We start from the raw sequence: 12,958 nt of genomic DNA on the forward strand, positions 1-12,958 counted from the left end.
CTATTGGGTGGTATAAAAATGTAATAAATAAATAAATTGGAATGGTTTGTTGCTTTTCCCGTTTGTGAACCACTGCACTATGCCACACATCTTTTGTGTGAAAATTTGTGGAAATCCCATTACAGGTGTATAATAGAACCAGTGGAGGCTGGTGGTTCCACTAACAGTGGGGCTGTAAATCCACTCTGGTTTTCAGTTAGAGTGAATCAGAACTCTAAGGAGCTGTCGAAAGTGCTGAACCCATTTTTGGGAATGGGTTCAGTATTTTAGATAGTTCCTTTAGTGTTTTTTTAATTATTATTAATACTTTTATTAATTTTCCACATAAACAGAACACATAAAGAAAGGTAAAACAACAATACAAACTATACAAAATACATTAAAACATAAACAACGACTAAAATGGTCACAAATACATAAGGCTATATTCCATTTAAAGTGATCTTCATGTCAGGCGGCAAATGTCATATTTCTAGTTTACCAGGTCCAAATTTCATTAGAGCAAGCAAGTATATTTAACAAATGCAAGAGTACAAGTTATACATAAAATCCACATACAAATAAATCATCCTTTTGCAGTTCTTTTATATATTCAATAAAAGGTTTCCAGTCCATTACATATACAGCTATTGTTCTTTCTTTTACTAACGCCGTTAGTTTTGCCGTCTTCAGATAGTTCCTTTAGTGTTCTTACTGGTTCCAACTGAAACCCAGAGTGGATTCTCAGACTCACTGAAATTGGAGCCACCAGCCTCCACTGATTAAGCTACAGAGTTCAAAAGAATATAAGAAGTGGCCTGCTGGATCAAGCCAAAGGCCTATTTAGTTCAGCATCCTCTTCCCTGCAGTGCCTTTGGGAAATCTACAAATAGGACTTGAGGGCTGTATCACTAGCAACTAGTATTTAGCGGCATACTGCCTCCGACCTTTGAGGAAGTATAGAACCATCACAACTGATAGGTATTGAGAGCCCGGCCACCCATGAATTTGTTTCATCCCCTTAGAGGAAATTGGTGGGAACTCTCTGGAGTGGTAAGTGGCATGCGACATGGCGGAAAATGAGATGCGATCACATCTGCTATTGTGAGATGTAAATGTCAGCAATTGTTCTGTTCTGCTCCTTAGCAAACTCTGTATCTTCCAATCTACCTAATTGATTAGACATCATTTTTATTTCGCTGCTCACCTTTTCCAAATCATTACTGGTTAGTAGTGAGGGGCTTGCAGCTTTAATGACAAGGGCACATTGAAGTCCTTTGTTTCACAGTTGCGTCTTCAGCCATCCTCCCAAATGCCTTTGGAGCTGGCTCCACTCCAGCTGTTACACTCCACCAGTGTGATAATTATTACTCTGATGGTTTTGTTTCAGTCACTTGGTAACGTGGCGCACTGTGTTCATGCATTTGCAGGAAATGCAACTTTGCGAGTGCACTGGGGTGCTTCTGAGGACCTACAGCTGTCATCCAGAATTGCTCCTTGGAGCTCACGGGTGCCCTTTTGGGGGTTGGCAACTACTAGAGGGGTTAACTCAGGAGAATGGCAAAGGCAGAAATAGAATGGAAAGCAGCTGTGCGTTTGGCTGGGCTCAAGTTTGGGATGTGTTTGGGATGTAAATCAGGGCACTGTTTATTCATTCCTCTGCCATAAACCCATTCTCTCTCACAGAGACAGAGAGAGGGAGAGAGAGGAATAAATGGTACAATGAATCATAGTTAATACAACAAACTCTACCTATATTGCAAATGTTTGTTACAGAGACAGCTGCAAATAGTGGGGGAAATGCTTAGCTCTTTGTCACATTAACACAAGAAATAGAGGGGAGAAATGGATAAAAAATAAATTTAGAGAATAAAGCAGAAAAGAAGGGAGGAAAGGAGAGAGTGCAGATGCCTTTGGATTTCTCCAATTTCTTCTGCTTAAACAGGTTTTTAGAATTATGTATGGTGAGAAAAAAGTAGATAGAACTCTCTCTCTCTCTCTCTCTCTCTCTCTCTCTCTCTCTCTCATATTAGACTAGAACCTTGGGTCACCCAATGAAATTGATGTGTAGTTGATTTACGACTGACAAATTCATAACTGCGTGATTAATTTTACTACTAAAAGACAAGACATGGTGATGTGGCCATTGGCTTAGATCAGGGGTGGGCAACCTTTCTGAGCTCACAGGCACATGTGGCAATTTGAGGAACTGTCCTGGGGACTGCAATGAAATGGCTGCCCTGAAAGGTGTGGCTAGTCAGAAAGGTTAACAAATCAGCTCAAAAGACTGTGTACAAGTCAGAGGTGGGGTCTGGTTCCCAACATACTAAACTCCTTTGGACCCAGTTTTTGGCACCAACAGAACCCTGTTTCACAGACACCAAACTCTTTTTCTCCTCCCCTCCACCAGCCAACTCATTCCCCCCATCTCATTTTTTCTTTCACTCTGGACCACCACCACCCCTGCACACTTTCTCAACCCCCACACACTGACCACCCATACACACACTCTCTGTCTTTCATACTGAAACACACATGCCTCCACCTATCCATCCTGCATCCATGAACATGCACCCCGCCATAAAACCATCATGAATGCATACATGCTTACCTTCAAACACACTAACACCCTCCCTTCTCCTCCTCACTGCAAGCACACAAAACATCACCCACATTCCTTTTCAGGATCCCTTCCTGCATCTGCCTGCCATCTTTATTTCTTAAGAATATCGCTGAGTCCCATGTATGGTCCAGGGGCATTCATGGGAAATGAAGATGGCAGCAGAAAATCTGTTAATTAAAAAATAAAAATAAAGTGGCCTCAGCAGGTGACAATTAAGGTGTCTGGGGAGCACACTGGTGCCTGCAGGCATGTTGCCTATTCCTTTGGAGGCTGGTAGCTCCAATTTCAGTGGGGCTGTGACTCCATTCCGGGTTTCAGTCAGAACCAGTCAGAACTCTAAAGGAGGTATCCAAGATGCTGAACCCATTTTAGGGATAGGGTTCAGCACTTGGGTTAATGCCAGAGTTAACGAGTGAATCTAGGGGAAAGAATACTTTAACTTTCATTAAACAATAACCAGAGCTCAGCCATGTGTCAACTCAAGAGTCCCAGAAGTCTCCTTGCTTGCCAGTGCTTGCTGAATTTTTTCCAACTCTTCAACCTCTGATTCTCTCTGCTCCCCTCCTCCCAAGCCATCCACCCCACCCCCATCGACCTTGAGCAAGTAAACAAAAGAGAGGCTACAGTGAATTCAAGCATTGTTATTTTTCTGTGATGGACCAAAGAAACAGACCTCTACTGGGTTGTTCAAGACCCATTTTATAATATGTGAAACTCATTGCTGGTGCAAACTAAAGAACCCAAGTTACTTGCATTGTTTGGGAAGTTGACCACAGTGATAAGTGTGACATTATCTATGATCTCGTTCTTTTAATGCCACTTCTGGGAAGGAATCATTCAAAAAACATCTTTGCATGGTATACGCCTTACAATCTGGGAAACTAAAGAACTCTCTCCTGCTTTGTGGGACCTCTTTAAGATATGCGGGCTGTGAGCAAGCTAAAGTGGGAAAATCTTTTCCCCACACTTTTTTTGTTTTACGTACATGCTTATTTTTAGGATTTGTTTGTACTTGTTTCTATCAGCTCCATGATACTTAGCTCATGCAGATTCGACTGAATGGAAAAGTTTGGCTGCTGCCAAGGTACCTATCAGAGTCTCGATAACAAGATGGCATTGCATAATAATGTTTAAAGGATCCAAGACATGAGAAGCAGAAAAGGCATTTCAGGTCACGTCAACTGTCCCAGTGCCCTTCTAGGACTGTACAGCGATTTTTCAGGGCATCACATTGGAATGTTTCAGGCATTGAGGCATCTTCTTAATCCATTACAAAAAACAATCTGCTCTCAAAGGGCATTTTTGTCAACAAAGTCAGTAGTGACTTCTCCATTGGATAAAACATCTGTATGCATACTACATTTCTTACCTCCCTTTCCCTGTGGGTACTCCTTCCATTAGGTACTTTTTCCTTCCCAGACCCCACATAGCTGTTCATAAATGAAGCATCCATCTGGGAAAGCCCTAACTGTGTGGGTGTTTAATTTTCTGGTCTTGTCATAACTGGATTTGCAATGGGATTCATTGGATCAGTCTTTTCACACAACCATTCTTACACTTGATTTATGTGCCCTCCCAGACATACACAAACCCAAACAATGCATGGTGCTGCAGTACCAGCAAGGATTCCACAGATTTTTCTTGGGTAAATGGCATTATGCATTTGGCTGTCCCGATGACTGCAAACAATTGGGCCTCTCCCTAAGTGGTCAGGGATTTAACAGAAGAATACTAATGAGTCCATGCTGGCTGGAAATCTCTCTCTCCTGACTTCAGTCCATGGCATTCATCAGAGTATATAGGGATGGACAAGAGACTGTGGGTCTGTCCTCATGGCGCCGCGTTAGCACTGCATTCCTGCTAAACCCTGCAGTTTCATTTAACTGGGGTGGTGTTGGGTAATCCCCATGTCAAGAAGAGAGTGTGGAGTTTCTGGTGGTCATCTGGGTGCTGGGGCCGTGCACTCACCCTCTTCCTGGCTTCCTGCCTCCAATCGCCAGTCTCCTTCCACCAGGACTGCCCCTTGGATAGGCCTCAGGGTGAAGTCAGATGGTGGAAAAGCCGTTGTGAGCTCACTTCCCCTGAAAAAGTCGGGCAAGTCCCTGACTTTTTTTACTGTGCAGTTTTGCAGAAAAGCTCCATGGTGGCTGCAAATCTGTGGCTGCATCATATAACTGACACAGCACAGATTTGCAATCACTGTGGGATTTTGAGCATGTATAGATAGCCCCTGTGAGAAAGCAGGGCAGTTTTTCAATAGACGGATGGGAAATAGACAGTAGAGAATTTAAGACTGTACATTTAACGGGACCAGGAGCCTAGTGGATCACCGAGAACAGTGATTTTTGCAGCTCTCTTTGCATATTTGTAAATGGAGTAGATATTAGAAATGCAGCTTTACAAAAGCTGTTGCTCTCTCAGTCTACTCCCACCCTCAAAGGCCCCAAAGAACCTCTATGATACTACCCCTGGACTTCTCTCTGCTTGTGGAAGTAGGGAATGTTTTATGTAGGTGTCACAAGTAGAAGACGTTTTCCTTGAAGAGATATAGTGTTAGATGTTCAGTTGCCAAGATGCAGCAAATAAGTAGCGTTCCTAAAAAGAAATCAGAACATTCCAAGAAAGCATGAAGGTGCAATTTCTTCACAAATTGGAAGTGGCAGCATAACAAAAGCTACCATGAAGGAGAGCCTTTATATGAAGAGGTGAGAGCCTTGTTCAATGAGCAGTACAAGGGGCCAAAGCTGAGCCAGAAGCACAGTGTGTTACTATTATATTATATTACATTACATTATTATATTTCTCTACTGTCCAATACCCCATCAGGGATGGCTGAGGAGGCACGTGAAGTAAATCAGCAGCTGACAAGTTTGGACTGTAGTGTATCATATACACTGGCTGAGAATCAATGGGAATGAATCTGAAGAAAACTAAACCTAGACTTCTCTAGACTTCTCACCATTTGGGAATGTGGGGACTCCTACCAATGTGGGGACTCCTACCTATCATTTCAGCATGCCCTCTCCAGTGAGCGCTGCATCTCCAGGCTATGAAAAGCTGCATCTGCGTAACTTCTGCTGGTTGTACAGCTACCAAGTGTGGCATCCTTGCCAGGTAAAGAAAACAGAAGCCTTAATATTGGTGGGAGTTCCTTACCCCAGTACATGATACATCTAAACTGCCTTCCAGGAACTGACTCCTTTGCCCAACTGCTTCAACAGATCCTCATTTTTAACTAATCCTCATTGGCCCTGTTCACCTTAAACCACGTTTTTAACCATGGTGGTTAAGTCAGAAAGCTGGGCTGTGTTCAGAAGACACCTTAAAGCTTTATTCACTGTGGTTAAAGCAGTGGTTTAAGGTGTCTTCTGAATGGGGCCAATAACTTTCTATCTCAGTTCCTTGTAGATAGAGTGGGCAAAATACTTCTCTCTCTTTTCCATTGCATGTCTAAACAAGAAATCCCTAGTTCGAATCGTGACTCTGCCATGAGTTCAGTAAGTGGCCATAGGCAAGCCAGTATCACCCACCCCCAACCCTATGCAGTTTGAGGGCTAATAATACCGACTTACAACTAGATCAGGGGTAGGCAAACTCCAGATGTTTTGACCTGTGACTCTAATCATTTCTCACCATTATCTATGCTGCCTATGGCTGATGGAACATATCAGTCAAAACATCTGGCTGTCCAGAATCTGCCCACCCCCTGAACTTGATCCTGTATGTGAAGTGCTTGAAAGAGCTATATATGTGTTCATTATTGTTATTGGCATGATATTTCCTTTAGGTCATGGACTCCTTTGTTTTGATGGAATGCATGATGTCTGTGATGATAGACACAAATTTCAGCTCAGGTCTCTTAGTAAGTAGCAAATGGTTTATCAGAAACTTGTTCCATTAATGTGAGAGGCAACACTTCATGATCTGGGATAATTATTTGTAGTAAAGAAATGAATGTGTGGAATAATTTCGTGTTGTAAAAACTAACTTCAGGTTTATCAAACATGGAGTAGTTCCAGGATCAAATTCATCTTACTGCTGTGGTTTCATACTACATACATTAATGTACCATATAAGTAATGTCTGTCAAGATTGCAATGGAATTGTTCTGCAAAGTGAGACAGTTCCTTGATTTACTCATTCCTCTGCTAAACTGTTGCTGAAAGATTACCATACTAAATAGCATTAGATTGTCCCATTATCCAGGCTGGGACATGTGATGGTTGTTGCCAGGATAGTATCCCAACAAAAAGTTTTCCCCATTTGAGCATGTTTCCAAAATCCTTTACATCCTTTTCTACATTCTATGTGAAGGCATTCTGATAACATATGCCTTTCTGATGTAAAATTAACACATAGCAACTGCATGTTTACCTATTAGGAACCATGTACTGTCAGATGATAGTACATGGTCTCTAATGTACCTTAGCGTGAATCACTGAGTGTAGGATTCAAAAGAACCCCCCCCCCCAAAAAAAATCTAATGGCTGAACCAAATACTTAAGTAGGATTGCCACTTACTCAGTGTCGAGGAAGTTCATCACCCAAAATGAGGGTGCTGATTTGCATAATATTTGAATATGCAAATCTACATATGTAGGTAGAAATTTAGAAATAGTGACTATAATTAGAATAGAAATGCAATACACAACACCATAATGGGGAAGATTGTGACCAGGAGAAATGGGCACCTGCTCAGTGTTCTATCCTTGGGCTTTCCGCTGATGGCCAATTCTCCCTCCTTAGAGTTATTTATAAACTGGTCTTGGATTGGACAGCCTTCTAATAAGTGTCTGTCCTTTGTAAAGTAGGAAAGGTGATTAAACTCAAAGGAGAAATATTTTGTGTATATCAGGATTCACTGGTTCAGTCTTAATTATTCCTTCCAGTTATGTTCTGTAACTCTTCTGTGAACTTTCCCCAATTTTTCTGTGTAAGTATGACTCGCCCAGTTGTAAATCCATCATTGAACAAATCCATCATTGAACAAGCAAGGCACAACTTACAAATAAAATTGTCTAACTTATGTCTATCAGCGTATCTTTTTTTATTAAAGGATTAAATGATATAGCCAATTATACCAACAATATATGAATGATGAGTATCCAGTGGACCATGCCAAACTGAATGATTTTGCTTTCCTATTCAAGCATTCCCTCTTTTACATGTGCATTCAACAGGAGTGGTTAGATGCCATATTATTATGAACAAATACCAAAGTTCAGTTCAGTTCTATGAATGCAGAACTATTTGTCCTGGTTACACTGAAGTGAAACCAAAGTTTTCTCCATAATAGCAAAGAAAATTGGTAACTCAGGAATAAGCTTAACCAACTCTGCCTAATCTCAGCAGATTGGAAACCACATTCCATTATCATCTTGATTGGTTTCACATCAGAAAAATGTGTGCACGTGAGTTGGGTAGATTAGCATACTTGGAAATCCTGAGATTTCTGGAAATGTTTACACCCTGTCCAGAAAATGTTTATCGGTCTCATTTTTGGTGCCAAAGATTACCCACATTTTATATGGCAGCCTTACCCAACCAAATGCCCTCCAGATGTTTTGGACAACTCCCATAACTTCCAGCCAACAGGGCCAATGGCCAATGCTGGCTGGGGATGGCAGTGAGAGTTATAGTCCAACACATCTGAAGAATACCAGGTTGCAGAAGGCTTTATTTTTTAAAAGTCTTGAAATCATTAAGGGGAGAAAAAGACTGGCAATGGTACTTTTATCCAGTCTAGCATCTAGACACTTCTAATGCATATCTGTGATTTATAATACATGCATATGAAAGAGATAACCTGGATCCACTGGGATTTGAACCACTTCAGCCTTTGAGCCTGTTGGTGGAGTTTACCTGTCAGCCAAAATTTTTCTCTTGGATATGCAGGATGTTTACTTAGGTTACATAAGAACCATGTCACTCTGCCAATTAATTTTTTGGCCTCTCTTTCTCAGACTAAAAAAAGAATTTATTTCATCTGCAAGCTTCTGACAAAAAGCAGATGAACAATAAATCTGGGAGTAGCAAGTATCCAACACAGAAATGTCTTGATCCAACTGTAGCATTCTGGAGTCAGACGGAAGCCGTTGTCTTCCACTGTAGAACCCAAATTTTATATTGAAAAGGGGAAATGTTGGTTTACATTTTTAGTGGTGTGCAAAATCACACTTTTGGATTCTATGTTAATTAGTCAATCCAAAATAGCAATCACATCCTGTTTCTCCACTCTCAGTCACTTGCAGTGTAGAACTGCTTCCGCATGTACAAGAAGTGTGTGGAAATTCTACATTTTCTTACCTGACCCATGATCTTCAGTCACTATCGGTGGGAATAGTGGAAAAATTTAAGTAGTAACTCACCCCAGCTAAGAAGGGAACATCAACTTAACTGTTAGGTGTAAATAGTTTCCAGAGGTATAGTTCTGTTAGTCTGTTGCAGCAAAAAACAATCAAGAGCCTTGTTCCACTTTAAAGACTAATAGATTTATTATGACATAAGTTTTGTGGAGACTGTTCACTTCAACTTGAGGTTAACACTATGTGCAACTGATTAAGTGGACAGTCTCCACAAAAGCTTATGCCATAAGAAATAGTCTTTCAAGTGCCACAAGACTCATTGTTGTTGAATTATAATCAGTGATCTTGTAACTAGAGGCCACAAACAACAGTTATGTGGTAACTTTTTCTTGGAATATATTTACATAGTTGTGTGTGCATGTGTGAGTGCGTGTGAGTGTGTGTGGTGTGTCTGTCATGTCTGGATCTTTCTCACCCAGACAAATTTTAAGAAGTCTGGCTGTTATTTTTAATAATGTATTAGTTTTATATGTTTTAATCAGTTTTATGTATTTTACAATATTTTTGTACTCTATGGCCTTAGCTAGACCTAAGGTTTATCCCGGGGTCATCCCTGCCTGCTCCCGGGATATCCTGTGTGTCATTTACATGAACAGGGATGATCCTGGGATAAACCTTAAGTCTAGCTAAGGCCTATGTTGTTCCCCGCCTCAATCCAGGGGGAGAGACGGGTAAGAAATAAATATATGATGATGATGATGATGATGATGATGATGATGATGATGATGATGAATGTTTCTGAATATAGAAAAGTAGCATGTGAGGAGCAGGATAGGCTACAAACCTTTTCTGAAGAATAAGGACAACACAAAATCCAGAGAGAAAAAAAGACGAAGAGCCTAACCTCACAAGATGGTGAAGGAAATCATATTTCATTTATCATAGTTAATTTATCATATTTTATTGATAAATATTTCCTATTATGCTGAATGGAATTTAAGTGTAAGAACTTTTCATCAGGGACAACTAAAAAAAGAAAACAAATCCAGAAAATTCAGCTAATTACTATTAAATGTATAACTTCATTATAAACATAATACTGTTTATAAACATGTTTATAGATGCTTCTATGTATAGAAAGAATGCTTGAGACTTCAATATCTATTTCAATACTGATGGTCTTTAAAACAAAATCTCTACCTATCTGTGAGTGTTGATGGTTATAGGAGTAGTAATCCTATACCAAAAAAAGAAGAAACCCATATTTAAAATATTTGTTATATTCGTTGTACTAGATATATGGAAAAATATAATTTATAAATGCTTTTATACAGTATACAAGCCTCCCCCAATCTGGTACCCTCCCAATTGCTTGTACAACATTTCCCATCATTCTTGACCCTTGGACATGCTAGCTGGGACTGATGGGAATTGTAGTCCAAAACATCGGAAGGCTAAATTATTTAATTTCCTTCAATACCTTAACAGGTTTGCCTCTCTTTCTTGGAACTAGAATCTCTGTGCAGATTGTTTGCGGAAGCATTCCACCATGACAACCCCCAACTTCCAGTCTGGTTTGTGTGTGTGTGTGTGGGGTAGATCTTTTGTATTTCTGCACACCTCAGGACTCCCCTAAGCATATTGATATTGCCTTTCTGCTTCTCAATGGTCCTGTTTGGGTGACATCTGCCAGCACTCACCACTTGAGATTGCAATTAGAGGAAGTAATGATCAATGTAGCTCTAAAACATTTGCCATATTTTTCTTCTCACACAATTCATTATCTTTTCACTCAATTTGTTTCACAATAGTCTCCTCCAGTTAGTTCAGAGATATGATTCTGGGCTAGACCAGTCTTTGGTCTGATGTAGTGTAAGTACTTAGTAGAGACATTTCTTATACTGGTCACAGAAAATAATCTTTATCTTCAATGTGCCACTTCTGTAATTCTTATGTGAGCTGCTATAATTTTCCAATAATTTACATTCTGTAAATCCATTTGTGTGAAAGATATTTATGTCAGAGTTGCATTCCCATTTGGATTTTTTTCCCTGGTGATCAGGAAAAAGAATAAAAAATAGAATTCTCTTATTAATGATACAAATGGTTTTCCATCGCTATTTGCAACTCCAGTTCAGTAATCTGAGCAACAATTTCCATTATTAATCACTTTGCCGTGCAGATTCCAACTGGATGAACATAAATCATGTCATCTTGAGCTTAGGATCATAAGAGCATTTTTTCCAACTCTGTTTCCAAGTTAAACACAAAGGTAGATCAAGGGCTGAAAAGCTTAGTCAAGGCACACACGAAAGGATGGCAGGGATGCTAGTATAGGGATGAGAGGTATGCGAATGAAGAGTACTTGGAACACTCTGCTGAAGCCAAAATATGGACCCATCTACTAACAAGGGGAATATGTGATTAGAAATGAGTCCTTCCCAGCTTTGGTGATTCAACCCATGCATTTATTTATTTATTTATTTATTTATTTATTTATTTATTACATTTCTATACCGCCCAATAGCCGAAGCTCTCTGGGCGGTTCACAAAAATTAAAACCACAGTAACCTGAAGATGAAGCTACTGTAATGTGCTTTACGTGAGGCTGCTTGTGAGGTTAGCCCAGAAGTTGCAACTTGTACAAACTAGGCTGCTGTTTGGGACAGCTTACCAGGAACATATCCCACCAGTTTTGGAGGAGTTACACTGGCTACTAATAAGCTACTGAGCCAGGTTCAAGGTGCTTGTGTTGATATATAAAGGCCTACATCACTTAGGATCTGAATAGCTGATGGAGTTCTCTTATACTGTATGTACGTACCTGGACTTAAATTCAAGTGGGGATGCTCTCTTGCTGGTGCTGCATTTGCCTGGACTTTGATATGCAGCAACAACTGTTGGAAGTGTTCTTGATGTGGTCTTACATGTTTTCAGCACCAACTAAAGACCAGGCTTTTGACTGAATTTGTTTTGCTCATGGTGTAAACTGTTATTTCTCTGTTGTACTTTCCTCCTGTGTTTGATTGTATTTTTAATCAAACTTGTATGATGATTGTTTCATTGATTGTACTTTGCTTTGGGATTTTTTAATGAAAAGATGGCAATAAACTTCATAAATAAATAAATAAATAAGAGATAAACTCTATTGGCAACTCATTCGAATGAAGTCAGAATTAACTGGCTAAAATTTGACAAATGGTCATGCTGATTCATGCCAATCATAAGAAGCGTTTTCCAAGATTCTTCTGCGTCTAGACAGTTCCTTTTGTGGTGGATTCATTCATTCTGGGCAGCACACTCCACTTGAAACTCAACCAGAAGGAACACCTCTGATTTAGGCCTTCTATGCCTTTTGCAACACTGAATGTGTAAAGGTTGGGAAATGTAAACTCTTTGTCTCTTCCTGATCAACTTTACAATATAAATACATGCTAGTCCAGGTAAATGTACCCATTATTAATAAGGATGTGCTCCGCTCCTAATCGGACCGGCGAATTAGAAGCGGAGCGGGGGGCTTCGCCTGCCCTTAAGGCGGAGGCGAAGAGGATTGGGGGGCTGGCGGAGCGTGGCAAAGAGGATCGAGGTGAAGGCGGATCCTTCGCCTTGATCCGGAGCTCCGCCGGAAAGGTAAGTGGGGTTTACTGGGCCCTGCCGCTGTCACCCATGTGGCGACAGTGGCAGGGCCCGGTAAACCCCCCTCCTCTCCCTTACCTGCGTCCATCCGCGGTCCGTTGGCTTCTTCAATTGAGCCCGCGGTTCAACCAGGAAGTCTAGGCCGCACATGCGGCCCAGACTTCCTGGTTGAACCGCAGGCTCAATTGAAGAAGCCGACGGACAACGGACGGAGGCAGGTAAGGCCCCCCTCCCCCTTGGTCCCTTACTGGGCTCTGCCGCCATCGCCGCACGGGCGGTGACGGCGGCAGGGCCCGGTAACCCCCCCGCCCTCCTTTCCCAGCCTTACCTGGTGCCACTCCCCTCCACTGCGGAGCTCTGATTCAGAGCCGGAGCTCCGCGGCGAAGAGGAGCGGAGTATGGGTGGAGCGGCGCG

Source organism: Elgaria multicarinata, chromosome 8 (assembly GCF_023053635.1).
Source record: "Elgaria multicarinata webbii isolate HBS135686 ecotype San Diego chromosome 8, rElgMul1.1.pri, whole genome shotgun sequence".
NCBI lineage: Eukaryota > Metazoa > Chordata > Lepidosauria > Squamata > Anguidae > Elgaria > Elgaria multicarinata.